The sequence below is a fragment of the Curcuma longa genome, chromosome 1 (genome assembly GCF_044706935.1).
Source record: "Curcuma longa cultivar G26 ecotype Majalengka, Jawa Barat chromosome 1, ITB_CL_G26_1.1, whole genome shotgun sequence".
NCBI lineage: Eukaryota > Viridiplantae > Streptophyta > Magnoliopsida > Zingiberales > Zingiberaceae > Curcuma > Curcuma longa.
Window position 1 is genome coordinate 305,789 of NC_133861.1, and position 25,920 is coordinate 331,708.

The 25,920-nt window shown below is 49.5% G+C and overlaps 1 pseudogene; it reads right to left on the reverse strand.

Annotated features, from left to right (window-relative positions):
• Window positions 1-18: 18 nt before the first annotated feature.
• LOC141812488 (SUN domain-containing protein 2-like) lies at window positions 19-24,511 on the reverse strand (annotated as a pseudogene).
• Between the last annotated feature and the right edge of the window lie 1,409 nt (window positions 24,512-25,920).

Genomic DNA, 25,920 nt, shown 5'->3' on the forward strand with positions numbered 1-25,920 from the left:
ACAAGAGCTGGCACATGCTTACGAGCGCATGGTTGCTAGTAAGTTGGGTTCATAACCATGAACTTGAACCAATAGATGCAAGTTATTGTTGAGTTCCCATGATTAGAGGTGAAGTCAAATCAAACCATGCTAACTACACCACAGTCAATTGTCTCGACATTGTAGGTTTGTGTGTTACTCTTCTCTAGGTCATAGGAGAACTCAATAAAGATGAAAATCTTCTTGGCATTGCTGGAAAAATCATCGTCAAGTGATTCAAAGAGGGGCACTTGACCTGTCGTAGGCAGCATTCTACATATCATACATTCAAGGAGGGGCATCAGGAATTATGTTGCAACCAAAAATGTAACATCGCACAAGAGATCAACTATGCATTTGCATCTAGTACGATGAGATTTATTGGCTTAAAGATACAGAAGGCATAAGAGAGTTGCCCATCAATTAGAAGCTTAAAGGAACATGAGGTTGCATTTGAAAGAACAAAGCAAACTATATATATGATTGAATATAGATTTGCCAAACTATTTGAGAACAATAATAAAAAATATAATTTAACAAATATACACTCATAATAATAATATCTACCTGAAGCCTCAAACTCAAAATATAACCAGTTCAAAATTAGAAGCTCCCTTCGCACTTTGGTCTGTTGTATGAGGATACTTATAGGAGAGAGATATGTAATAGTGTATCTTCAGTTAAAAATACAAGCATTTTACAGTCCCCTTTTCACCAAAAATATAAATTTAAGAATTCAAAGTGGCATCCATACCTAGTGCTATGGGTCATTTGATTTAATCGAGTGTAGACCCTGCTGAGCTATGTTTTATATTAAAGATACCTCATAGCATTTCCAGATTTTATTATGGAACCAATTAGCATATACTTGGTCTGCATTTTCTCTCCGTTTCTTAAATTTTCCAATTAATAATAATGCTCCTAAATTTATCCAAGTTTCACTTCACTGGCCATGCAATAATAGCTTACCTATTCCTTATATTTCCAGAGTTGTTACATTGGCAATCATCTGTTTCTGTCACAATCATTAGCTAGTTATTTAACCATAAACCTTCTAAGCAACTTGATTTGGTTGATTTATAGAAATCCTATGTCACAGTCCCTGTTTCCTTTGAACACCTAATCTGAACTTGTACTTTCTCTCATCTGAATACCACTCATGTTCAAAAATTAAAGGTAAAAGGATTTACAGACAGGTAGCACAAAAGAATATAAAATCAGATCAGAAAGAGATTACTCAAAGGGAAACCACGGATTCAAGAATAGGCAGATCAGAAAAAGAGTACTCAAAGAAAAACCATGGGCGCAAGAATGCACCTGAAAGAGAAAACAATCTGAATTAGTTATTGCTCCTAGTGCCTCCTGAGGAATCATCAATCTCTCTTGCAATGTCCCATATCACCAAGATTTGATGTGCTCACAATCTCCAAATGTGGTGCACCTCCTCCTATGAAGTTGTCTTAGGATGAAAAAAGGAACAAAAATACCCTAAAATATTCACCTAATTGCTGTTTAAATACAATCTAGACACTAGACTTGACTAGTCTCCAGTTAGCACTAGGTTGGGCTTAAGTTGTGCTCTAGAATGAGCTCTTACCTAAATCATGGCTCCAATTTAAAGGTCTCACAGCTACAACCCTATGCAGTTATGCTTCACAAATAAATCCATTAAAATATAATTTCAGTCCTCTAACTTGATTAAACACTCAACACGAAAATCTTCCATTAGTTGCATGTTGGAGGAACCTAATTTGGATTAAAAAAATAGTGAATCTAAAATTGAAATTTTAGTGATAGTTTATACATGATATTTTTAGTTATTCCTTTCTCGAAGTGCATCATAACATTCACGTAATCTGAAGCCTTGGCTTTATTCCCCAACTAAATGTATATTTTAACTTGTTCATTTAACCACTCAGCAGAGAACAGATATAGGAATTAGGCATTGCAATACAAAAGAAACCACAATAAAGGCTACTTTATGTATTATCATAATTGCTTCAGTTTATAAAACCTGACTAACAAATGACTAAATTTTACAAATGCCTCAATCTGGCACATATAGCCAACAAAACATGTGAAGCATGCCATGGCATTAAAGGTGCTTGAGCACTTTCCCAGGTGCCCAATCTAGGTGAAGTGAGAAGAATCTCAAGGACCTCAGTTGCCCTTGCATAGATGCTTGCCTAATGCAACACCTAGACAAAGCATTGATTGAGGTGTTGAAGTGGCACTATAAACTCTGCCTGACCTTTAATGCCAATTTTTAAAATTTGAACCTCCACTTTAGTAGTATGGCATGCATAGGTCTATGCAAATATAGAATTTCGGCTCACTAAGGGAGCTTAACCCAACATGCTTTGACTCGATTCAAATCGTATTAGCAGATCAAATTGAATCCAACTTCGGTTCTCCAAAAGTTTTTCATCTTTGAATGTTGGAATTCCTACTCTTGCTGCGGCACTAATACCTTATTCCCCAATCAATCAATAAAACCACAGTTCTATTGGTCATGTCTATTGCCGGATGAATATGCATATAAACGTACACCCTAACCCTAATTAAGAGTCAAGTTGGAATTCTGAAGCAGTAAGTTGCATATCTTAGAGTCTAGAATAATCTTATTTTAATAATGGGTGGTTCTAATGCTAGAATATATATATATATATATATATATATAGAGAGAGAGAGAGAGAGAGAGAGAGAGAGAGAGAAAGATTTGATGAAATGCTTACTTGAAAATATAGTGTCCTGCTCTACTTGGATGAGAGTTTGATTTCTCACAGATAAATGCATAATAATGTATTAACTGATTGGCAGCCACATATGAGAATCAAAACATTGCATTAGAGGAAACAAAATTATAAATGAAAATGGTTGTATATTCTTTAAAGGGCAACCTGATGCACGAAACTCCCGCCAATGCAGGGTCTCAGGGAAAGGTCAAACCACATTAGGTTTGTTCCGGCTAAATGTCGTGGATGGTCAAGCCACCAGTCAACGAACCGTCCGAGCAGCCAGATGATGCATTACGGATTTGAGAGGGCTCTGCGGCAATGCGTGGAGATGGGATTACTTCCCCATGATGCAGATATTAGCCTCCTTGATTTGCTGCGTGTTTTTGAAGATCTGCCGGTCTCTGTGAAAGCTGACAATCCCTAATGTTGTATTCGCACTTACCTTCTTTTTGTTACCAAACTAGTCCATGCATGGAGCCCTTGTCTATTCTTGGTATGCAAGTGTGTGATACAAACGCCTTTGGTACTTCAGTTTAATTCTGGGCTCCTCGTGGTATGAGCTAACTTGTCGTTATCGGGGATGGGCCCCGGGTACGGATGCCCATGGGGCAGGCGGAGATAGGCGACGCGTAGTTCGCCACAGGAGTGACGGTGGCTTGATAGAGGGACGGGTGGCGAGCCCTGACTGGCCAGGCGTGGGCGTCATGCGTTATCCCCTCCTATGTCCTTATCACAGCTTTTTGCTAACGATCCGTATCAAATCTGATCGTCTATGTTGCCGCCTTATAATCCAACGGTTCGATGCCCTCTGGCGTAGGCTTAACTAGCGGAGCCGGACACGGTCTTTGCTTCCTCTCCTATCTCCTTACCTTCCTTGCCGTGGCCGCCTCCAGAGAACGGAATGCACAGTGAAGCGATGCGCCGAAAGTTAAAACGAGAGTTTTCCCCATGACTAACCTTCTGGCTGCGTCCGGAGAGATTATGCGACCGCAAGCCTCCGGAGGGTTCGTGGGGACGAGCCCTGACGTCTCAGGAGATCTACTCCCCGTTGCTACGGAGCTAGTCCCCCCGACAACAGGCGTTTCTCCGCTTCCACCTGCCCCTTATAATGGGGAACGGGGAGCCCACAGGATCTTCAGTCAAGGCAGTGGCCAAACTAGAAAGTGAGGCCCAGGGCTTGTGGCAGGGGCTAGCAGAAATGAGGGTCCGAATGATGAAAGTCCCAGACTGGCAACAACGCGCGGAGGATGCTGAGGCGGAGACCCGAGCGGCCACTGCCCAGTGTGACGAATTACGATACCGGGCGAAGTACGGAGAGAATCTGTTCCAGTTGTCTGAGGCGGCCCTCTCAGAGCTCCAGCAAGAGTTCTGTCAACAGAAAATGGACTTAGCCATTTTAGAGAATCACCAACGTTGGTCTTGCCTCGAAGCAGAGGTCTTGGCTAATACCAACGCCGAGTTGCTGACCCGAGAAGATTTTCGAATAGCCAAGGAGCAGCAACTGGCGGATGCGCTGAAGGAAGCCTGCGTCGAAAGGGACGCGGCTAGTGAAGAGCTGCGGGCGTTCAAGGAAGATGAACAGAAGCGCGAGGAAAAACATCGAGCTGCTTTTCTTCGCTCGCCTGAATTCTTTGACATATTTGCTTCTTGTAGCAGCGGCATGCTGAGGCGCGGCTTTGAGGCCGCGCTCCACCAATGTGTAGAGGTGGGCTTACTTCCCCCTCAAGCTGACCTCAGCGTGTTGAATCCGCTACAGGTGTGGGAGGATATGCCACCTTCGGAACGGGCCGATTGAAAGGGGCCTTGTTTGTATCGATCAGCGCTTCTTCTCGTCGTCGAGATTTTGAAACTTCTCTAGCCTTCTCTCTTCTCCCTTTCTCCTCATGTTTCTGTGGACACACTTGTAATTTTGATCATACTCAGTTTTAACTTTGGCACGTCCTCGTCATGAATGGGTAACGAGGAATTATAACTGGTAGTTAACTCCACTGGAATGCTTGTGCCGGCAGGAACGAGGATGACGAGTAGCATTTGCGCGCTTGGCCGCTCGTTACCATGCCGACCGAATGGGCCTGCCAGATGGACTTGTGAGTGTGGACCTAACCGCTACCTCTTCTGAAGGCCCGTCAGATGCGGAAGCGCCAACGGTTGTCTTTTCGCGTCGTGAGTTTTAATTGTGTCATACGGTTAAAGCTGTGTGCGTTGAACGGCGAGATCGAGAGAGAGAGGATCCCATCTAACGGCTGCTGACTGTGACCTGATGAGGTATATTAGCCGGCTTAGGGTGCCGCACCTCCTTCCGTTCACCATCTGTCACCAGAGAACTTGTTGTTTCAAGCCTCTAGCTTCGTCTTCTTCGCCCGACGACCATGTATCACGAAGCGATGCGCCAGCGACTGCGGTGGCGATTATCCTGTGCAGAGGATCTTCTCCAATCTCTCGCAACATCATGGAGGGGTGCGCAGCCCCAACTGGGATCCGGGAGAAATCAGAGGAAAGGAAAGTTGTGATTCGGGAGGTCCCCGAGGCCAGCGGCTCCCGTAAAAGGAGGCGCGGTGACGAAGTCTTGGCAGAAGAGAGCCCGCCACCGTCGCGAACATCCCTTCCTCACCACCATTGGCAGCGACCGCGGCTGATGCTAGGGCATCGCAGCAAGACTCTCGAGAGGCCCCTGGCCGAAGAGAGGAAGCTGAGGGCTCCGAGGGGAGGCCCTGCGATCGTAGAAACGACGATGTTCCGTCGGAGAGGACCGCGCGCCCCCATGCCGCTCGAGGGGCCGAGGGTTCCCGACGGAGCCACTCGCAACCGCCAGTGAGAGAGCAAGCTCCCCACGCTCCTGAAACCGCTCCTGAGTCCTCCTCGCGTCAGATAACCCTCCGCGAGGGATCTTCATGACCACCCTTCGGTCACGAGGGGTGCAGGCCCGAGCGGCCGTACGAAGAACAACTCCGTGCTTATAAACGGGACGTGGTGCCCCAAATGAGCTTCGCGGAGATAATCGATGATCTCCTCTAGTTCATCCGCAAGAGCGAGATCGCAACCAAGGACATGCGTAAGTTCGTTCTCCCCGTCTTGCAAGAGCGTAGGGATCTGAGCGCTCGAGTGGCGGAACTGGAGCAGGAGGTTTCTTCCTCGGCGTTGGAGAGGCTGCAGACGAAGAGGCAGGAGGCGCAAGTGGCTGCGGGCAAGTGGATGCAGCGGACCGCCACGTACGATCAAGAAGCGCAAGGCCTCGCGAGGGAGCTGGAGACACTTCGGCCTTTGGCGGCGTCAGCGGGGGAGTTTCTAGAGGCGGGCGGAGGCCGCCGAACAGCAGTGCCTCACCTCGGTCGGAGATCTAGAGACACTGAAGACCCAGTGCCGACGCCAAGCGGAGGAGATTTCAGTCCTTAACGCTTCTAATGCTACTTTGCTGTCCCAGGTGCAAGCGGTGACAGAAAAGGAGTTTCGGACGGCGGACGACCTCCGAGCGGCCTAGGCGGCACGGGATGCGGTGCGGGAAAAGGAAATCCGCCTGACTGAGGAGCTGCACGCTGCTAAAGGCGCTCTAGCGGCCACCAAGGAGAAAGCCCGCGCCGAGATGGAGAAAGCCCTGCGGGAGCTACGAGCCTTTAAAGACGGGGAAGAGAGGCACCACGAGGAACGCAAGGCAGCCTTCCTGAAGTCCCCCGAGTTCTTCAACATGTTGGCGGCTCGGAGTAGCTCTATGGTTCAGCGCGATTTCGAAGGGGCTCTCCGGCAGTGTGTTGAGATGAAGCTGCTCCCTCTGGATGCCGACCTCTCGATTCTGAATCCCCAGAGCGTGTGGGAGGACCTGCCTCCCTCTGAAAGAGCTGATTAGAAGGGAAAACATTCTCATGCTGCCCCTCCCGTCTGATATTTTGAATTTTGATTGTTATGTACTATAGATTTGATCCTGTCTGGGTTTGAAACGGGTTTTTGCTCTTCAGTTGCTTGTTTGTTTTTGCTTATTTTCGTTGCCATATTGTCGCGGTGTTGACACAAAGGGGAGCTTCTTCCCTCCATCCGATCATGTTTCGCTGGATCACGTTTCTCCAGGCCCTATCGGAACCGCCCGGTGGGCCTATCATCTTGGGCTGCAGCTGGACTCTCTCTTTTAGTGCGGATCGGGCCTGGTGAGCTTGGCCCCATTTTCAAGCCTGTATCTACGCTGGTTGGGCTAATTGAAGTGAAGGCTTCGCCCGTCATCGGGGCGTATTCAGAGGTTTGCTTGGGGAAAGAAAAGAAATGATGCGCGCTTGTGGGGGCGCGCGCCTAGCATGTCAAGAGTATGGCGCTGCATCCGACGGCCCAGCGGCAACATCAGCCATTGGCAGCAAGAGATAGCGTAAAGTAAACCTCCTTACATCCCGTCACCCGTTCCATCGGCCATTAATAAGTCTGACTGACGGCGGCGAGGCGTGCCCTGCCGGTACGTCTCCCTTCCTCATTGCTCTATATTAACAGGGCTTTGTGTGCCTCGCCAATCGTCCAAAAAATCCCTTTCCACTACTCCTAATCCTTTCGCACGATAGTCATGGACCCCATCGCCATGGAGAGGGAGCTAAGGTGCCTCAGGGCGGAAAAGATGGAAAACATGTATCAGACCGCCAGGTGGGTACGTCGAGCAGTCGTGTACTGTATTAGGTTGACACAGCTCGATGAGGAGCTAACCGCCGCACGAGGACGTGTCGGAGAACTTCGAGAAGAGCTTGACGCAGTCAAGACAGAGAATCGGAGGCTCGGTCAGACGCTGACCGAGGCGGTCGAGCAACGCCTCCGGCTCGAGCAAGAGCTCGAGAAAGTCAAGGCCCGCGCGCTGCTGAACCACAAGGAGTGGGGGCAAGCTGAGGAGCAGATGGAGGCCTTAGAGTGGGAGTTAGCCAGGAAGACTCCAGGCTACACCTCTCCCGTCCGCCGGTCTCCCATGCGGATCCTGTATGATCCCGACGGCTACGGGAGCGATTAGGATTAAATATATATTTTCTTCATTGTGTCTTTATGAAAATCCTTTGTTATCGAATAAAATGATATTTGATGGCTCCAACTCCTTGGTAGTTCGAATGTGTCTTAAGAGAAATGCTCGTCGCCACTTGATATAAAGCGCAAGACTTTGGTAAGAATCGATAAAGGGGCGGCATTGCACTCCCCATAGGCATGCGAGATCTCGAGTATCTGCCAATCTTTTTAAACTGCGGTTTGAGAGGGATTCGCAAGGGGCCACCACTGAACACTTAGTCCCCCTATTTAGGAGAGACCATGGGGGTTCCCGACAGAGGCAACTGGTCCCTGGCGTAGGGGGGTATTAGAATTTTTGAGAGAGAGCAAGCCATCGGGAAGTGAGATCGCGGGCACTGCCCTTGATACGACCGAGCTGTTTGGCGAGTGAGCCGAGAGGGCTGTTGAGGCCTTAAGCACAAGCCGTCGGTGAGTGGGGCCATTAGGGCTACCATTGTTACGGCCGAGCCATCGGCGAATGGGGCTGAGAGGGCTGTTGAGGCCTTAAGCATAAGCTATCGGCGAGTGGGGCCGAGAGGGCTACCATTGTCACGGCCGAGCCGTCGACAAGTGGGGCCGAGAGGGCTGTTGAGGACTTAAGCACAAGCCGTCGGCGAGTGGGGCCGAGAGGGCTACCATTGTCACGACCGAGCCATCGACGAGTGGGGCCGAAAGGGCTGTTGAGGCCTTAAGCACAAATCGTCGACGAGTGGGGCCGAGAGGGCTACCATTATCACGGTCGAGCCGTCGGCGACTAGAGCCAAGAGGGTTGTTGAGACCTTAAGCACAAGCCGTCGGCGAGTGGGACCGAGAGGGCTACCATTGTCACGGCCGAGCCGTCGGCGAGTGAAGCTGAGAGGGCTGTTGAGTTCTTAAGCACAAGCCGTCAGCGAGTGGGGCCGAGAGGGCATTAGCCAAGCCGTCGGCGAGTAGGGCCGAGAGGGTTGTTGAGGCCTTAAGCACAAGCCATCGACGAGTGGGACCGAGAGGGCTACCATTGTCACGGCCGAGCTATCGGCGAGTGGGGCCGAAAGGGTTGTTGAGGCCTTAAGCATAAGTCGTCAGCGAGTGGAGCCGAGAATGCTACTATTGTCACGGCTGAGCCATCGGCGAGTGGGGCCAAGAGGGCTACCATTGTCACGGCCGAACTGTCAGCGAGTGGGGCCGAGAGGGCTGTTGAGGCCTTAAGCACAAGCCGTCGGCGAATGAGACCGAGAGGGCTATTGAAGCTTTTTAGAAAAAGAAGGGCTTTGAGAAGTGGTCCTTGTATGTTAAAACAGCACAGATGCAGGCATTAGCGTATCATTTGTAAAGAAAAAGGAGGTGAAAGAGAGGACTAGCTATGATAAGGTTGGAGATGCAAAGCGTTCCACGGGCATTTGAGCTCCACTCCATGTTGATCTGCTAGGTAGTAAGACCTGCCTTCTATTCTTTTGGTGATTCGGTATGGTCCCTCCCAGCGGGGCTCCAACTTGCCGACGTCTCCCATGGAATTGAGCTTCTTCCATACGATGTCTCCCACTTGGAAAAATCGAAGGAAAACTTTCTTGTTATAGGCTGTGCTCATGCGCTGTCAGTATGCTTGAAATCTCATGTTGGCAACTTCTCTGGCCTCACTAATGAGATCTAGCTCTAGGAGGCGCCTGCCCACATTATCCCCGCCATCTCCAGAAGCTTAGATCCTGGGGGATGGTACGCCTATCTCCACAGGGATCACCGCCTCCCCACCGTAAATCAGATGGAAAAGGAGTCATCCCCGTGCCCTCACGGGGAGTGGTACGATACGCCCATAGGACATTGTGTAACTCTTCTACCCAACCACCTCCCGCGCGGTCGAGTCGAACCTTCAATCATATGACCAACTCTCTATTCACCACTTCGGTTTATTCGTTGCTCTGAAGGTAATATACGGAGGTGAAGGTGTGGAGCACGTTGAAATCTCGGCACCATTCTTGTAACTTGCGGCCTTGAAACTGTCTCCCGTTGTCGGAGACGATCTAACGAGGCAAACTAGCAGGAACTTCTTTTGACCTTGACCTGTAGGAAAGGGTCTCACTATGTCCATGCCCCATTGATCAAAGGGGTAAGATACGGCAGAGGTTTTCAAGTATTCAGCGGGCTGGTGCAGGATAGGTTAATGCCTCTGGCAGTTCTAGCAGGTGCGAACGAGTTGGGCAGCATCAGCTTAAAGAGTGGGCCAGAAATAAACGGCTAACAAAACCTTCCGCACTAGCGTTCTTCCTCCGGCATGGCTTCCATAGCATCCTTGATGGATCTCTCTTAAGCACGTAATCGACGTCGTCACTGCCCAGGCATTTCAGAAGGGGGCGAGAGAAGGCCCTCTTGTAGAGGATGTCTCCGACGAGGGTGAACCGAGAAGCCCTCTACGTGAAGATGCATGGATGTCCAACTTTCTCGGGCACGACTCCTGTTCGGAGGAAGGAAGTAAACGGGACTCTCCAGTCGATTGACTGGGATGGCGGCGAGGTATGATCTATGTGAGCCACCAACTGTTCTCGCACGGTGGGGTCCTCGAGTCCAAGTCTGCACAGCGCTGGCTAGCTTAGCCAACTCATCCGCCTTGTGATTATCCGACCTCGGAACTTTCACAATGGTGACCTCTTGGAATTTCGTTTTCAACTTGTCGAAAGCTGCCGCATATTGCTGCAAACGCTCGTTGCGGATTTCAAAGGTACCTTCCAGCTGGCGTGAAGCGAGCTGCGAGTCTGAGTGGATGATGACTCTATGTACTCCAACGTGCTTGGCGGCTTGTAGTCCGGCTAACAAGGTCCAGTCGACCTTCCTCCGATGACTGTGAGAGGCTTCCTACTAGTCCCTTCTTGATCACCCAAGAGTTGTAGAGGCCTAGAGACCTACTCTCTGAAAGGAAAGGACGGATGAGTGGGCGCCCGGCTATAGCTCACCCGAACCATCTTCTTGCTTGCTATACCTCACCCCTGGCCTAAGATGATCTCTGGCCCAATATATAGTAAGGCCTCGAGTCTCTTGCCTTACGTACCGCACAAAGGAGATCGCATGCCTCACCTGGATTGAGAGCCCGCATCGCACCTCTTATCCCTGTCCCCAACTCTCGCCTAACTATGCAAAGGAGCATACCCACACCCTCGTAGCCTCATCTCATATTGACGGGTCCGCGTCACGGGATATCCCACCAATCTAAGGTCGGATCCCGAGGACCTTCTCTGCCTACCGAGATCGCACGCCCTATCATCTTGTCCCACACGCGTGCTCTTGAACCTCTCGCCCAACGAAGACGGAGGTCCCCCGCTCCTCCCTATGGTAGCCTTCCACTGTCCCCAACTTTGACTCTGAATTTATATTTATTTTAGGAACTACTACTTTTGCTGGCACCTGCCTATTCATCTATCTCTAGCTTAGTGGATTGCAAAGATTCAATAGGATTGCATCAACCCTTATGGTGGCTTCAGATGGAATTGCAGAGATCGCGCGTTGCTTGACTCTGCCGCTTGACGCAAAGAAGTAGCTTCGCAGTTGCTTTCTGGACTTCAACGGAACGGCTCACTTCAGATGATTAGTTCTGAATCTTGGCGGAGACCGAAGAAGAGTCATTCGGCGGGCACCTTCCTCGCTACGCACCTTATTCAAGCCCTCAACCCATCATATCATATGCTTTGGATTCGGCTGCGCAACTTTGATTCTGAAGAAGCTTTCCTGCTCTTCTCTTCGGGAAGAAAAAGGAAGAACCAATAGGGGACTGAATTGATGTCGAATGGCGGATCATCTGATTGGGCGGAAGCAGGGGCTCGGGAAAGATTCCACCACTGGTAGCGAGCAGAAGACCGGATAGGCTGCATTCTGCTTGGCCTAGCAAGTCACTCTTCCGTTGGACTAGGAAGCTCTCACGAGAGGGAGGGCTCGGACCAGCTATGGATATCCCACTCGCTTTCTCCCCCGCCTACCCTCGTTCTGAGTCTCAGGCCTACCCATGCTGCCCTTCTTCCCCTCGCACCTTTGACGGAGCCAAGGACGGAGCCTCACAGTCTCTGCCAATAGGTAGCCGTACGAACCTCAAAGATCTCTTAACCGACCTCTTTGGCTATAATATAAGTTCATACTATAATATAAGTTCAAATATATATACAGGCCGGGCGAGTAGCTGCTTATCCGAGCTGAGTAGGCGCATGACAGAACAGAACATAGTACAGTACCAGGGCCGAGCGAGAGTGGGACTCCAGAGCTTGCCTTCGCTGACCTTCTTTTCTTGACTGAGCGCACCTAGTTGGGGACAGGGTGACTTGCCTGCCTAGCCAGGGCTTTCTTATTCATTCTGGTCTGGTATGGGTATGGTCGGATTCTGTCCGCTACTACGTAACAAGACTTTCCAGCTTCGTTCATTGAACTGCGGCTTCGCACCTTTCACTCGCTCCGCTTTGCTTCTATTCTTTTCCTTCTGATCCGCCGTCCCTTTCTCTGATAATTGGAATTGGCAACTCATCTCATCGCTTCCCCGACTCGTCTGACTTGAACAGAGCGGCGACTTGCAACTCTGACTTGCGAGATGCTAGAGGACTGAGGCTAGCCTACCTTCTTATCATATCAATATTTGGCCTCTTCTCGCCTACCGCTCCGTGGTCTCGTCACCTGCTGTCTCAACTAGCCGGATCCGCTGGCCTATGACCGTGCAGAAGAGAGTCCTCCCCTGCTAGGCTGATCTTCCGAGCCGTGGTATAGGCTTCAACTCATGTAGCAGCAAAAGGAGTGCCACGAAGAGAGATAGGTCAATTTAACCATTCTTGTGATCTCGTATAGCTACCAGTCCCCTTCTTTCAGTGGGTTCTTTTAGCAATTAAATCGATCCAATATAGGTGCTCAACCAGTGCCCCTCAATAAGAGGTTTCATTTTCCAATAAATTGATCCGCTATAGCTGTTCAAGCTGTTCAATCAGTACTTTGACTCGCTCCTTGAATGATTCCATGGTGAACTACTCTACGTCGCTCCTCTCCTGAGTTTCTCTTTCTAACTCTCTCCTTTCTGGGACCCACTCATTCTACTCTCTTGCTTGAGTTTGCTTGCTTGAGTTCAAGTTCTCTCTGATCTTTCTAACACTCTGGTCGGAAAGCTTCCGCACGCACCCCAACGTACTTATATTTTTGGCGCATGAAACCACGTGTGGAGTTCCTCTGCCCGCTTCGCACCTCCTCGTAGAGCCCTCGCTTCGGATCGCTCACCAGTGAATGTGGCCCGACCTACTAAAATGATCTCTTACTCAGGCACTCTGCCTCTCCGAACCTTCTTGACTGAGCGCACCTAATCCCTCTATAGGGAGCATTCGTAATCTAGTAATATAGTTCTTTTCTTTGCCTAACTGTTCTTCTTCTTTATCTAAGTATAGTTATAGTACGCAATCCGCTAACTTTGATTCTGGAAGTGAGGTCCGGTCCGCCTCTTCTTCAGTAGCATAGCAGCAATAGCCTTGAACGATGCCCTCTCCCCTATCTCTCCTTCAGAGCCTGTTAACTTCGCTGACGAGAATCTAATCTTCCCACGATCGCATGCCGGTCCTGTCCCCAACTTAGCCCTCTGCCATACTATAATAAATTCTCCTTCCGCCGGACCTATTTGATTGGACGGGAACCGATGACTCACAGCACCTACTGAATGAGGGGAAGCGAATGCTAGCATAATAAGAACTCATCTCCGAACTCCGACATACTATAATAAATGGAGAATAGTTGACTAAGATTTGTTGACTTGACAACAGTTACCACTTATTCAACAATTTAATAAAATAATCACAATCACTGAACTGCCGATCGCACTTCGTTTGACTTTGCGGGAAAGAAGGAAAGAGAATGAGGGTCCCAACTAGGTCCTACGGGAAGAGAGGTGCCACGAGGAACGCAAGGCAGCCTTCCTGAAGTCCCCCGAGTTCTTCGACAGGTTGGTGGCTTCCAGGTAGCTCTATGCTTCAGCGCGATTTCGAAGGGGCTCTCCGGCAGTGTGTTGAGATGAAGCTGCTCCCTCCGGATGCCGACCTCTCGATTCTGAATCCTCACCGTATGTGGGAGGACTTGCCTCCTTCTGAAAGAGCTGATTAGAAGGGAAAACGTTCTCTTGCTGCCCTTCCCTTCGGATATTTTGAATTTTGATTGTTATGTACTATGGATTTGATCCCGTTTGGGTTTGAGACGGGTTTTTGCTCTTCGGTTGCTTGTTTGTTATCTTTAGTTTTCTTTATTCTCTATATTACTCTGGTATTGATGCAGAGGAGAGCTTCCTCCCTTCGTCTGGTTGTGTTTTTCGCCGGAGCTTGTCTTATCAGGCCTTACCGGAACTGCACATTGGGCCTATCATCTTGGGCCGCTGCCAGGCTCCTTATTTTACTTACGGATCGAGCCTGATGGGCCTGGCCCCATCTTCCAGCTTTTGCATTCATGCTGGTTGAGCCAATTGGGGTGGGGCTTTACCCGCCGTCGGGGCGTATTCAAAGATTTGCATGGGGAAAGAAAAGAAATGATGCATGCTAATGGGGGCGTGCGCCTATCATGGCAGAGGGGGATAGCGCCGAATTCGACGGTCTTGTGTCGATCATCCTCCGTTGGTTGTAGGAGATAGCGTAAAGTAAACCTCCTTACATCCATCGTCCGTTCCATCGGCCATTAATGACCCTGACTGATGGCGGCGAGGCGCACCATGCTGGTACGTCTTCCCCTCCCATCGCTCTATATTAACAGGGCTTTGTGTGCTCCATTAGTCGCCCAAAAAACTCCTTTCCACTACTTCCAATCCTTCTGTACGATAGTCATGGACCCTGCCGCCATGGAGAGGGAGCTGAGATGCCTCAGGGTGGAAAAGATAGAGAACATGTATGAGACTACCAGGTGGGTACGCCGAGCGACCATGTATTGCATCAGGTTGACACAACTCGATAAGGAGCTAACCGTCACACGGGAATGTGTTGGCGAACTCGAGAAGAGCTCGTCGTGGCCAGGCTAGAGAACCGGAGGCTCGGTCAAACGCTGACCGAGGCAGTCGAGCAGCGCCTCCGGCTCGAGCGAGAGCTCGAGTAAGTCAAGGCCCGCGCGCTGCTGAACCACGAGAAGTGGGGGTAGGCTGAGGAGCGGGTGGAGGCCTTAGAGCAGGAGTTAGCCAGGAAAACTCCAGGCAACATCTCACCCGTCCGTCGGTCTCCCATGCGAATCCCGTATGATCCCGACGGCTACGGGAGCGATTAGGATTAAATATATATTTTATTCATTGTGTCTTTATGAAAATCCTTTGTTATCGAATAAAATGCTATTTGATGTCTCCAACTCTTCGGTAGTTTGAATGTGTCTTAAGAGAAATGCTCGTCGCCACTTGATATGAAGCGCAAGACTTTGGTAAGAATCGGTAAAGAGGCGGTATTGCACTCCCCATAAGCACGCGAGATCTCGAGGATTTGCCAATCTTTTTAAACTGCGGTTCGAGAGGGATTTCGAGAGGGGCCACCATTGAACGCTTAGTCCCCTATTTAGGAGAGACCATGGGGGTTCCCGACAAAGGCAACTGGTCCATGGCGTAGAGGGAGTATTAGAATTTTTGAGAGAGAGCAAACCATCGGGAAGTGAGATTGCGGGCACTGCCCTTGATACGGTCGAGCTGTTTGGCGAATGAGCCAAGAGAGCTGTTGAGGCCTTAAGCATAAGTCGTAGGCGAGTGGGGCCGAGGAGCTACTATTGTAACGGCCTAGCCGTCGGTGAGTGGGGCCGAGGGGGCTATTGAGGCCTTAAGCAGAAGTCGTCGGTGAGTGGGGCCAAGAGGGTTGTTGAGACCTTACTCATAAGCCATCGACGAGTGGGGCTAAGAGGGCTGTCGTTGTCTTGGCTAAGACGTCGGTGAGTGGGGCCGAGAGGGTTGTTGAGGCCTTACTCATAAGCCATCGGCGAGTGGGGCCGAGAGGGCTGCCGTTGTCTTGGCCGAGCCGTCGGCGAGTGGGGCCGAGAGGGCTGTTAAGGCCTTACTCATAAGCCATCGGCGAGTGGGGCCGAGAGGGCTACCGTTGTCTTGGACGAGCTGTCGACGAATGGGGCCGAGAGGGATGTTGAGGCCTTACTCATAAGCCATCGACGAGTGGGGCCGAGAGGGATGTCGTTGTCTTGGCCGAGCCGTCGTCGAGTGGGGCCGAAAGGGCTGTTGAGGCCTTACTCATAAGCCATCGGCAAGTGGGGCCAAGAGGCCGCCGTTGTCTTGGCTGAGCCATCGGCGAGTGGGGCTGAGAGGGCTGTTGAGGCCTTACTCATAAGTCATCAACGTATGAGGCCGAGAGGGCTACTATTGTCACGGTCGAGCCGTCGGCGAGTGGGGCCGAGAGGGTTGTTGAGGCCTTACTCATAAGCCATCGGCGAGTGGGGCCAAGGGGGCTGTCGTTGTCTTGGTCGAGCCGTTGGCGAGTGGGGCCGAGAGGGCTGTTGAGGCCTTACTCATAAGTCATCGGCGAGTGGGGCCGAGAGGGCTACCATTGTCACGGTTGAGTCGTCGGCGAGTGGGGTTGAGAGGGCTGTTGAGGCCTTACTCATAAGCCATCGGCGAGTGGAGCTGAGAGGGCTGCCATTGTCACGGCCGAGCCATCGGCGAGTGGGGCCGAAAGGGCTGTTGAGGCCTTACTCATAAGCCATTGACGAGTGGGGCTGAGAGGGCTATTGTTGTCATGGTCGAGCCGTCGGTGAGTGGGGTCAAGAGGGTTGTTGAGGTCTTACTCATAAGCCATCGACGAGTGGGTCCGAGAGGGCTACTGTTGTCATGGCCGAGTCGTCGGCGAGTGGGGCCGAGAGGGCTATTGAGGCCTTAAGCAGAAAGTCGGAGATCCAAAGTGTTCCACGGGCGCTTGAGTTCCATTTCATGTTGATCTGCTAGGTAGTAAGACCCTCCTTCCATTATTCTTGGTGATTCGATAAGGTCCTTCCCAGTGAGGCTCCAGCTTGCCAACATCCCCCATTGGGTTTAGCTTCTTCCATACGACGTCTCCTACTTGGAAAGTGCGGAGGAAGACCTTTTTATTGTACGCTTAACTCATACACTGTCGGTATGCCTGAAGTCGCAGGTCGACTGCTTCGAGCCTCGCTGATGAGATCCAGCTCCAGTAGTCACCTACTAGCATTATCTTCACCGTCCTCATAGGCCTGGATCCGAGTGGATGACATGCCTATCTCCACAGGGATCACCGCCTCTCCACTGTAGACCAGATGGAAAGGAGTCATCCCCGTGCTTTCACGGGGAGTGGTGTAATATGCCCAGAGGATGTTGTGCAACTCTTCGACCCAGCTACCTCCGACATGATCGAGCCAGACTTTCAATCCTCTGACCAGCTCCCTATTCACCACTTCAGTTTGTTCGTTGCTCTGAGGGTAATAGACAGAGGTGAAGGTGTGGAGCACGTTGAAGTTCTGGCACCATTCTCGCAGCTTGCGGCCTTGAGAACTGTCATCCATTATCGAAAATAATTTGGCGAGGCAAGTCGTATCTGCAAACTATGTTACGCCATAGGAACTTGAGGACGACATCTTTAGTAATCTTGGCCAAAGGTTCTGCTTCTACCCACTTGGAGAAATAGTCGACAGCAACTAGCAGGAACTTCTTCTGACCTTGACCTGTAGGAAAGGACCCTCACTATGTCCATACCCCACTGATGGAAGGGGCAGGATACAGTGGAGGTTTTCAGGAATTCAGCGGGTCGATGGTGCAGGATAGGTTGATGTCTCTGGCAGTTCTAGCAGGTGTTGACGAGTTGGGCGGCATCAGCTTGAAGAGTAGGCCAGAAATAACCGGCTAATAAGACCTTTCACGCCAGCGTTCTTCCTCCTACATGGTTTCCGCAGCAACCTTGATGGATTTCCCTCAGCACGTAATCGGCGTCGTCATTACTCAGGCATTTCAGAAGAGGACGGGAGAAAGCCCTTTTGTAGAGGATGTCTCCGACGAGGGTGAACCGAGCAGCCCTCTGCTTGAAGATGCGTGAAGAACCCCCCCTCAAGCACGACTCCTGTGCGGAGAAAAGAGATGAACGGGGCTGCCAGTCGATTGACTGGGATGGCGGAGAGGTGTGATCAATGTGGGCCACCAACTGTTCTCGCACGGCGGGTTCCTCGATAGTCCAAGTCTGCATAGCACTGGCCAGCTTGGCCAATTCATTTGCCTTGTGATTATCTGACCGAGGGATCTTCACGATCGTGACTTCTTGGAACTCTGCCTTTAGCTTGTCTGAAAGCCTCAGCATAGAGTTATAAGTCAGCTCGTTGCGGATTTCAAATGCTCCTTCCAGCTAGCGCGAGGCGAGTTGTGAATCTGAGTGGATGATGACTCTATGAGCTCCGACGTGTTTAGTGGCTTGGAGGCCCGCCAGTAAGGCTTTGTACTCGGCTTTGTTGTTAGAGACGCAGAAATTGTAGCTTGATGGCCAACAACAGTGAATCGCCCTGTGGTGATTGCAAGAGCACACCCACTCCACTGCCATTCTTGGTAGCGGACCCATCGACATAGATCTTCCATGTTCTTCCTGATTCCATAGATCCATGGTATTTCCGTGAGGAAATCATGCCTAGAGCTTGTGCTTTGATGGCAACCCTGGGCTGGTATTGGATGTCATATTCACTGAGCTCTGTTGTCCACTTGATCATTCAACCTGAAGCTTCAGGGTTCGTCATGGCCTTGCCTAAGGTGCTGTTGGTAAGCACGGTGATGGGATGGGACAAGAAAGTAAGGCCTGAGCTTGCGGGCGGTGAGTATTAGCGACAGGGTTAGCTTCTCCAAGGTAGTGGCATACCGCGTCTCTGCATCCTTGAGCAGGTGACTTGAGAAATAGATAGGTTGTTGGTCTTACCTTCCTGCCGGATCAGCACGGACCCTAGAGCACCTTCAGATGCAGACAAATAGACCCACAAGGGCTCCCGCTCCACTGGCTTGGACAGGATAGGGAGAGCGGCGAGGTAAGCTTTGAGGGCGGCGAAGGCCTCCTCACATCCGGCGTCCCAAGAGAAGCGAGACGCTTTGCGTAATATCTTAAAGAAAGGGAGACTTTTTTCCGCCGAGTGAGAAATGAATCTGGAGAGGGCGGTGATTCTGCCTACCAATCTCTGAACCTCTTTGACATTACGGGGGGAAGCCATGTTTTGTAGAGCTTGGATTTTTTCTGGGTTGGCTTCTATCCCCCTCTCGGTGACGATGTATCCCAAGAACCATCCACTCTTTACACCAAAAACACACTTACAGGGATTGAGTTTAAACCCATGTTTTCTCAGAGTTGCGAACGTCTCCTCGATGTCGAGTAGTAGTGTCTCGGTCCGAGAGGACTTAATCAAGATATCATCCACATAGACTTCGACATTACGCCCGATTTGTTGCCGAAAGACTCTATCCATGAGGCGCTGGTAAGTGGCACCAGCGTTTTTCAGACCAAAAGGCATCACGGTGTAGCAAAAGGTACCATCAGAGGTAATAAAACTAACTTTCTCCTGGTCATCTACAGCTAGAGGGGATCTGGTGGTACCCTTGGTACGCGTCCAACATACATATAAGCTCGCAGCCCGCTGTAGAATCGACCAGCTGGTCGATCCGGGGAGGGGATAACAGTCTTTTGGGCAAGCTTTGTTGAGATCACGAAAGTCGATGCAGACTCTCCATTTGTTGTCAGGCTTGGGGACGAGAACCACATTGGCGAGCCAGGATGGGAACTGCACCTCTCTGATGTGTCCAGTGTCTTTGAGCTTGTTGATCTCCTCCCTTATCACTAGGTCCTGGGCTGGCGAGAAGCTTCGTTTCTTCTATCGTACTGGCCGAGACCCAGGAAGGACGTTGAGACGGTGTTCCATGAGGTCAGGGGAGACCCCACTAACCTCATGGGGCGACCAGGCAAACACATCATTGTTGCGGATGAGACACTCGGCCAGGGCCTCCTTGAGTTCAGGTGGCAGGTCTGAAGCTATCTGCGTAACACACTCTGGATTTCCCTGGCACAATTGGCACCTCCTCCTTTGGCAAGTGGAGGAGGAAGGGGGTGTCTCATGAAGAGCCTAGACCTCACCTCGAGTGACTCTTGCCTTTTTGCGACTAGCTTGCACCATATCCACGTAGCAGCGGCATGCCGCACCTTGGTCTCCACTTACCATTCCCACCTGATCAGCCATAGGGAACTTGATCTTCTGGTAGAAGGTAGACACGACGGCTTGGAAGGCGCTCAGGGTTGGTCTCCCCAATATGACATTGTAGGCGGAAGGCGCGTCCACCACCGCGAAGATGATACTCCTGGTGCGCCACAGAGGCTCCTCTCCTAGAGACAGCGGTAGGCTGATCTGGCCCAAGGGTTGTACCTCGTGTCCGGAGAACCCAAAGAGGGCGGTGGACATAGGGTGCAACTCCTGTCTGTCGATCTGCATCTGATCAAAGGCCTCCTTGTAGAGAACATTGACGGAGCTGCCGGTGTCGACGAAGACCCAGGCTACGTTGTAGTTGGTGATGGTGGCTCGGATGACCAGGGCGTCGTCATGAGGCGTAAAAACTCCTGCTAGATCCTGTGGGCCAAAATGGATTAGGGGGCCATTTTTACCTGCCTCGATGTCGTAGGTTTCTAGGCTCCAGCTATGAGCTTTACGAGCGCGGTGGGAGTCTCCATCGGTGGTTCCTCCGGAGATCATGTTGATATCCCCGCGGTAGGCGGTGTTGTCTGGTGCGCCGCGGGGAGCAGGATGACGCTCCTCCCGTGGCTCGCGGTGCTACCGATCTTGCCTGTTTACCTCGTCTTGAGGAGCGTCTCGGTAGGGACTCCTTCGAGGTGGCAAGGGATGTCGGTGTTGTTCCCTCTCTCGGCGAGGAGCGGCGTCAGCTGGGAATGGATAACGACGCGGGGGAAAGTTCTCTCGTCTCCTATCAGGGATCGGAGGGCGCTGAGGAGCTGGGAAAGGCGCTCCTCGAGCCTGCTGTTTTTCTTTTACCAAGTGGCTCACCTCCTAGGCGAGCTGCCGACATTCATCAGTTCCGTGGGTATGAGACTGGTGATATGTACAGAAACAACAGGAGGCCCTCCTGTTGGACTTGGTTCTATAACGAAGAGGGGGGGTGGAGTCCACAGTTTGGACGACACGTCCATTCCTGAAGTTGAGTAGTTTTGGGGGGACCTCCCGTCTCGGCGAGGGAGGAGCCGGTCTTTTTTCTGGACGAGGGTCGGGGCCCCCATCTGCCTTGCGAGCTAACTGGGTCTCTTCCAAGTGGATGTATTTATTTGCTCGGTCTAGTAGCTGAGGATAGCTACTTGGTGTCTTCTTCACTAGAGACCTGAAAAAATTACCCTCGGTCAGTCCCTGGGTGAGAGCGCTAATCAAGATATCGAAGGGAGTGGAAGGCACGTCCAACACGACTCTGTCGAATCGCTGAAGGTACTCCCTCAGGGTTTCCTTGGACTTTTGTTTCAAGGCGAACAAGTCGAGCGGAGTCTGCTGGTACTTTCGGCTGCTGGTAAATTGATGCAAGAAGGCAGCCTTGAAGTCCTTGAAGGTGTGAATGGAGGAAGTGGGGAGGCGTTTGAACCACCTCTGAGCGGAGCCTGACAGGGTGTTCAAGAAAACCCTACATTTTACTACGTCAGCGTATCGGTGCAGTAAGGCCGCATTTTCAAATCGGCACAGGTGGTCATCCGGGTCCGTCGTACCGGTGTAGTCTCCGATTTGCGGTTGCCAGAAATGAGGGGTAGTTCCTGCTCCAAGATCTCTTTGGAGAAGGGGGTGTCTTCCCTATCTTCCTCCGGGAGGGCTGGGGCCTTGCCTTTTCGATCGTGCTGGGGAGCCTCCCCAAGCGTGAGACTTATGGGAATCCTCCCTGGGCGGAGGCGCTTCCCGACGAAGGGAGGCCACTGCCGGAGGCAGGGTTGGGCCAGGCACAGGGGCTTGGCTGGCCGGTTGACCGCTGGCCAAGGGGTGGAGCATCTCCCCGGCGGGCGGTGGTAGCAGTTGCTGTCGTTGCACGACCCTCTGCATTATCTGATCCACCAGCTGGTCAAGCTACGCGAGCGTCAGGGACACCATTTCGTTTGGGTTCCTTTCGTCCACAGAATCACGATTATCGGCGGTTCTTCTAGTGTTAACCATCACGATACCTAGCTCAGTTTTTCCACAGACGGCGCCAAAATGTTCCGGCTAAATGCCGTGGATGGTCAAACCACCAGTCAACGAACCGTCCGATGCAGGCAATCCTATGACCGGATCAGACGAGGGACTTCTGAAGCGAATTAACGTCCAGAGGCTCCTGAAATGCACTCACAAAAGAGGTCAGACTGGCGCCGAGGAATCCCGGCAAACCACTCCGACACTCAAGTTAGGGTTCCGAAGAGGAATAAGAGAGCCAGAGCTAGTGAGGAAAGTAATGAGAGAGTTTCAGAAGACGGACCTCTTGCATGGTGGTGAGTTACTCCTTTTATAACCAACCTTAGGGTTCCATACACGAAGTCGACTGTTGTACACCTCAGGCCCATACACAATTACCGAAAGGACCTTCATTCTATCTCTTCTATTTCTAGCTGTGCGCTTAGGGGAGACACGTAGGGGAAGCTCGAGTCTGATTCCCCATATCTTCCTTTTGGTAGTGCGTGCAGACCACGAGGTTAGAGGAAGAGGCCACGTATAACGACTTGATGCGCCTTTAATGCGATGGCGTAGCAAGGACTAATGTCAGGGGAAACCATGCTCCCGTAGCTAGCTGGCACATTCCTCTTACAGCGGCGACACCTACAACTAGTGTCAGGGAATCACGGTTGAGGCTATAGCCTAGCCTGACAGAGGTGGAGTGGTCGGGTTCGTATATAGAAGTGAGATAGACTCGAGAGAAACATTCGGGGAGAGCCGCTCGCTGAAGCGTCAGGAGACGAGTTGAGAGTCTTCCTGCGCCGAGAAGGGGTTGTTTGTCGAGACGTCATGAGGTAGGACGAGAGTCCTCCTTTGCCGAAAGGGGCTGCTTGCCGAGACGTCAAGAGACGAGACGAGAGTCCTCTTTTGCCGAGAGGGGCTGCTTGTCGAGACGTCAGGAGACGAGACGAGAGTCCTCTTTTGCCGAGATGGGCTGCTTGCCGAGACGTCAAGAGACGAGACGAGAGTCCTCTTCTGCCGAGAGGGGTTGCTTGCCGAGACGTCGAGAGACGAGACGAGAGTAGTAGTGGTGGACTGGGGCAGGGCGAATGTCGCAGGCCAAGATGAGGCAAGGGACGCGAGTGACACCTCGGCCTCAGTTTTGACCCTGAGAAGACTTGGAGAAAAGCCACGTCACCCACCTTGACTCCCCGCATCAGGGTTTATTATACGCAATCTTATCTTGCATTTTGCAAGAGATTGTTTCTGCGACTCAAATCCGTGACCTCAAGGTCACATGATAGCAACTTTACCGTTGTGCCAAGGCTCCCCTTCAAATGGATATATTCTTTTAATTTAGAAATTTAACATTATAAAGTTATACTGCAAGTGTGTAAATCCTATACATTTAAGATATATCAAGGATAGGATACTAATTGTTTACACCTAGTTCTATCTTATCATTGTGTTCTTGATAGAACCATAGTGACATAAACTGAAGAGGCATAATAGAAGTATGCTTTGGTAATAGAAAAGCCGCTATAATTACAAAGGACAGTTAGCAATGAGGCAAGAGGAAAAAGAAAAGGAAGAAAAGTGGGGGAAAGACGCACCTTTGAGACATGCTCCAAAGTTACAGCCTCAGGCATGATCCCTCTTTCTAGCCTAATTTCAACAAATCCACTGCTTCCTTGCAAAGAAAAACACTGCTCAAGTTCTCCAAAGCTCGGAGATAGCATCTTATGTGAATTAGCATGAACTCCATTGCAACCTGTAGCACTAGTAAACCAATTGGAACCTTTTCGGAGACTGTATGGAGTTGAGTGCCTGACCACCTAAGCCCCATCCGAAGCTAAAGCATAATCAACTCTTCTGAGACCAACAGCAGCATAATTTTCTCTCTCTTTTTTGAACAATATCACTAGCATAATTTACTTGTGTCGTCATATTTTTACTGTTCTTTAACTCAAGTATGAGTTTCTCAAATTCTTCCCTTGAGATGAGATCCATTTCATTCAATTCACCCAAATATTTGCCCAAAGAATCAGCTTTAGATTCCAACTTCTTGAATTGCTCCTCAAAGAATGCTCCTTTGTCTCTGACTAGCTTAAAAATTTCTTTGGTTGTGATGCTTATTTCACTCCCAATTTTCTTGTCAACTACATCTAACTGGATCTGTAACATCTTGGCAGTCTTCTTTAAAGATGTCTCCACTTCGGAAATTCTGCATTCATACTCCAAAGCAGCTAAGGGAGAGTTAGCATTCTCCCCAGTGCTATAAGTCCATCACCAAATTTTCTGGCCCAACCAAAATATTGAAGCAAGAAGCAAACAATTCTTGGTAAGAATGCTCAGTAAAATCTGGCACTTGGATTTTTCAGGTTTTCATACAAGTTTCTTACGCTGTGGAGATACCGTGGATGAAGCAACCAACCCTTTCCTCAATGTTGAATAATCTTTTGTTCTCTCGACCACAGTTTCTCCTCTTACTGTATGGTTCAGATCCTTCCCATTCAAAACTCCATTGGTTCCTCCTTTAGAAAGCCCATCAGTAGTTAATCTCTTCTCCACTGCTACAATTGTTTTCTCCGTGCATTTGGTTTCCCATTTGCATCTAAACCTAGAGAGACAATTTTGGTAGCAACCGGCGATGCAGCAACTACTCCAGCAGGAGTGGAAGCAGACATTTGCACCTTACACAAGCACTGGCAGGGGCAATTTACGCATAAAATAGATGAGTAAACACATCAAATGTCCTCTTTAAGAGAAATAAAGAACACTACCACATCAAACAAAATCGTTGCGAAAAGAACTAGCTTGAAAACCTAATCTACTGCGGCAAGAAAACCTAATCGGACCAAACATTTTTAATGCAGATCTCACAAAGCATAGCTCGGAAAAGAGAGAGAACGATATGGCAAGTCAATGAATGGATCGATCGACGAGGCAGAAAAATACCCAGGATGCCGGATCGTAGAGGCGTCGTGTCGCGCCACGGCTGCAAGGGCCGAGCAAGAGGCGAGCGCGCAAGCGCGGGATGGGGTGAGAGAAGGTTGGAAGGGAGGAGAACGGAGGGGAAAGAAAGGTGGATTAACGTAATATTAACCGGAGGAAAAAAAATAAAGATTAAATATTTAAAATTATAAAAATATTTTTATTTTTTTAAATATAAATTTACATATATATATAATATGTATAACTCATTAAATTTATAGATGAAAATTTTATTTATTAAAATTATTGTATGAAATCGATTAAAATTAATATTTTTATATATATTTCTATAAAAATTTACTGATAAAAAAAAGTAAAAAGATTGTATTTAGTGAGAGAAATTTAAAAATTTAGGTTAAATTAATTAAATAAATTATTTGAGAATTAATATTTAAAATAAAAATAAAATTGATACAAATAATATTTAGAGTTACCTTCCTTTCCTTACACCCTAAATTGGAGTGTAAAGAAATCTTCCTTATTATGAGTAAGGAGGGTTAAAATTTATCCTTTCCTATCCTTCCCTCTTCTTCCCTCACTCCTTTCCAAAACAAAGTTTAAAGTGACATTCCCCTTATTTACCCTTCCTTCCTCCTCTCCTCACCTCCTCCAAAACAATGTGTAAGTGGAATTCGCCACCTAACACCCAACGTCCCCACAGACGATCAGTTCCACGATCATCTATAAAGAGGTAAATCAAAAAATTATAATTGACCACGATGTTTGGATGGGAGGTGATGGTTCATAAACAGAAGGGAAGAGTGGAACGTACATATATGTTCTATTTATAAACGGAAGGGAAGAGTGGAACGTTTAGGAGGCAAAGTAAGGGAATAAACATTAAACATATAAAAATATAAAAATATTTTTATTTTAAAAAAATCTATATGTTTTGATCAAAATCATCCTAAAAGGCCAATTAAAATTAATATATAACTTAAGTAAACAAAGAAAGTTTAAAGAAATAGTAGACATATCATAAGTATGTGAAATATATAATCTATATATTTTGATCCGACAGAAGATAAATCAGTATTTTTACAGATATTTTTACTAAAATTTATCGATACATTCTAATGTTTACATGTTGCAGCGATGTAGA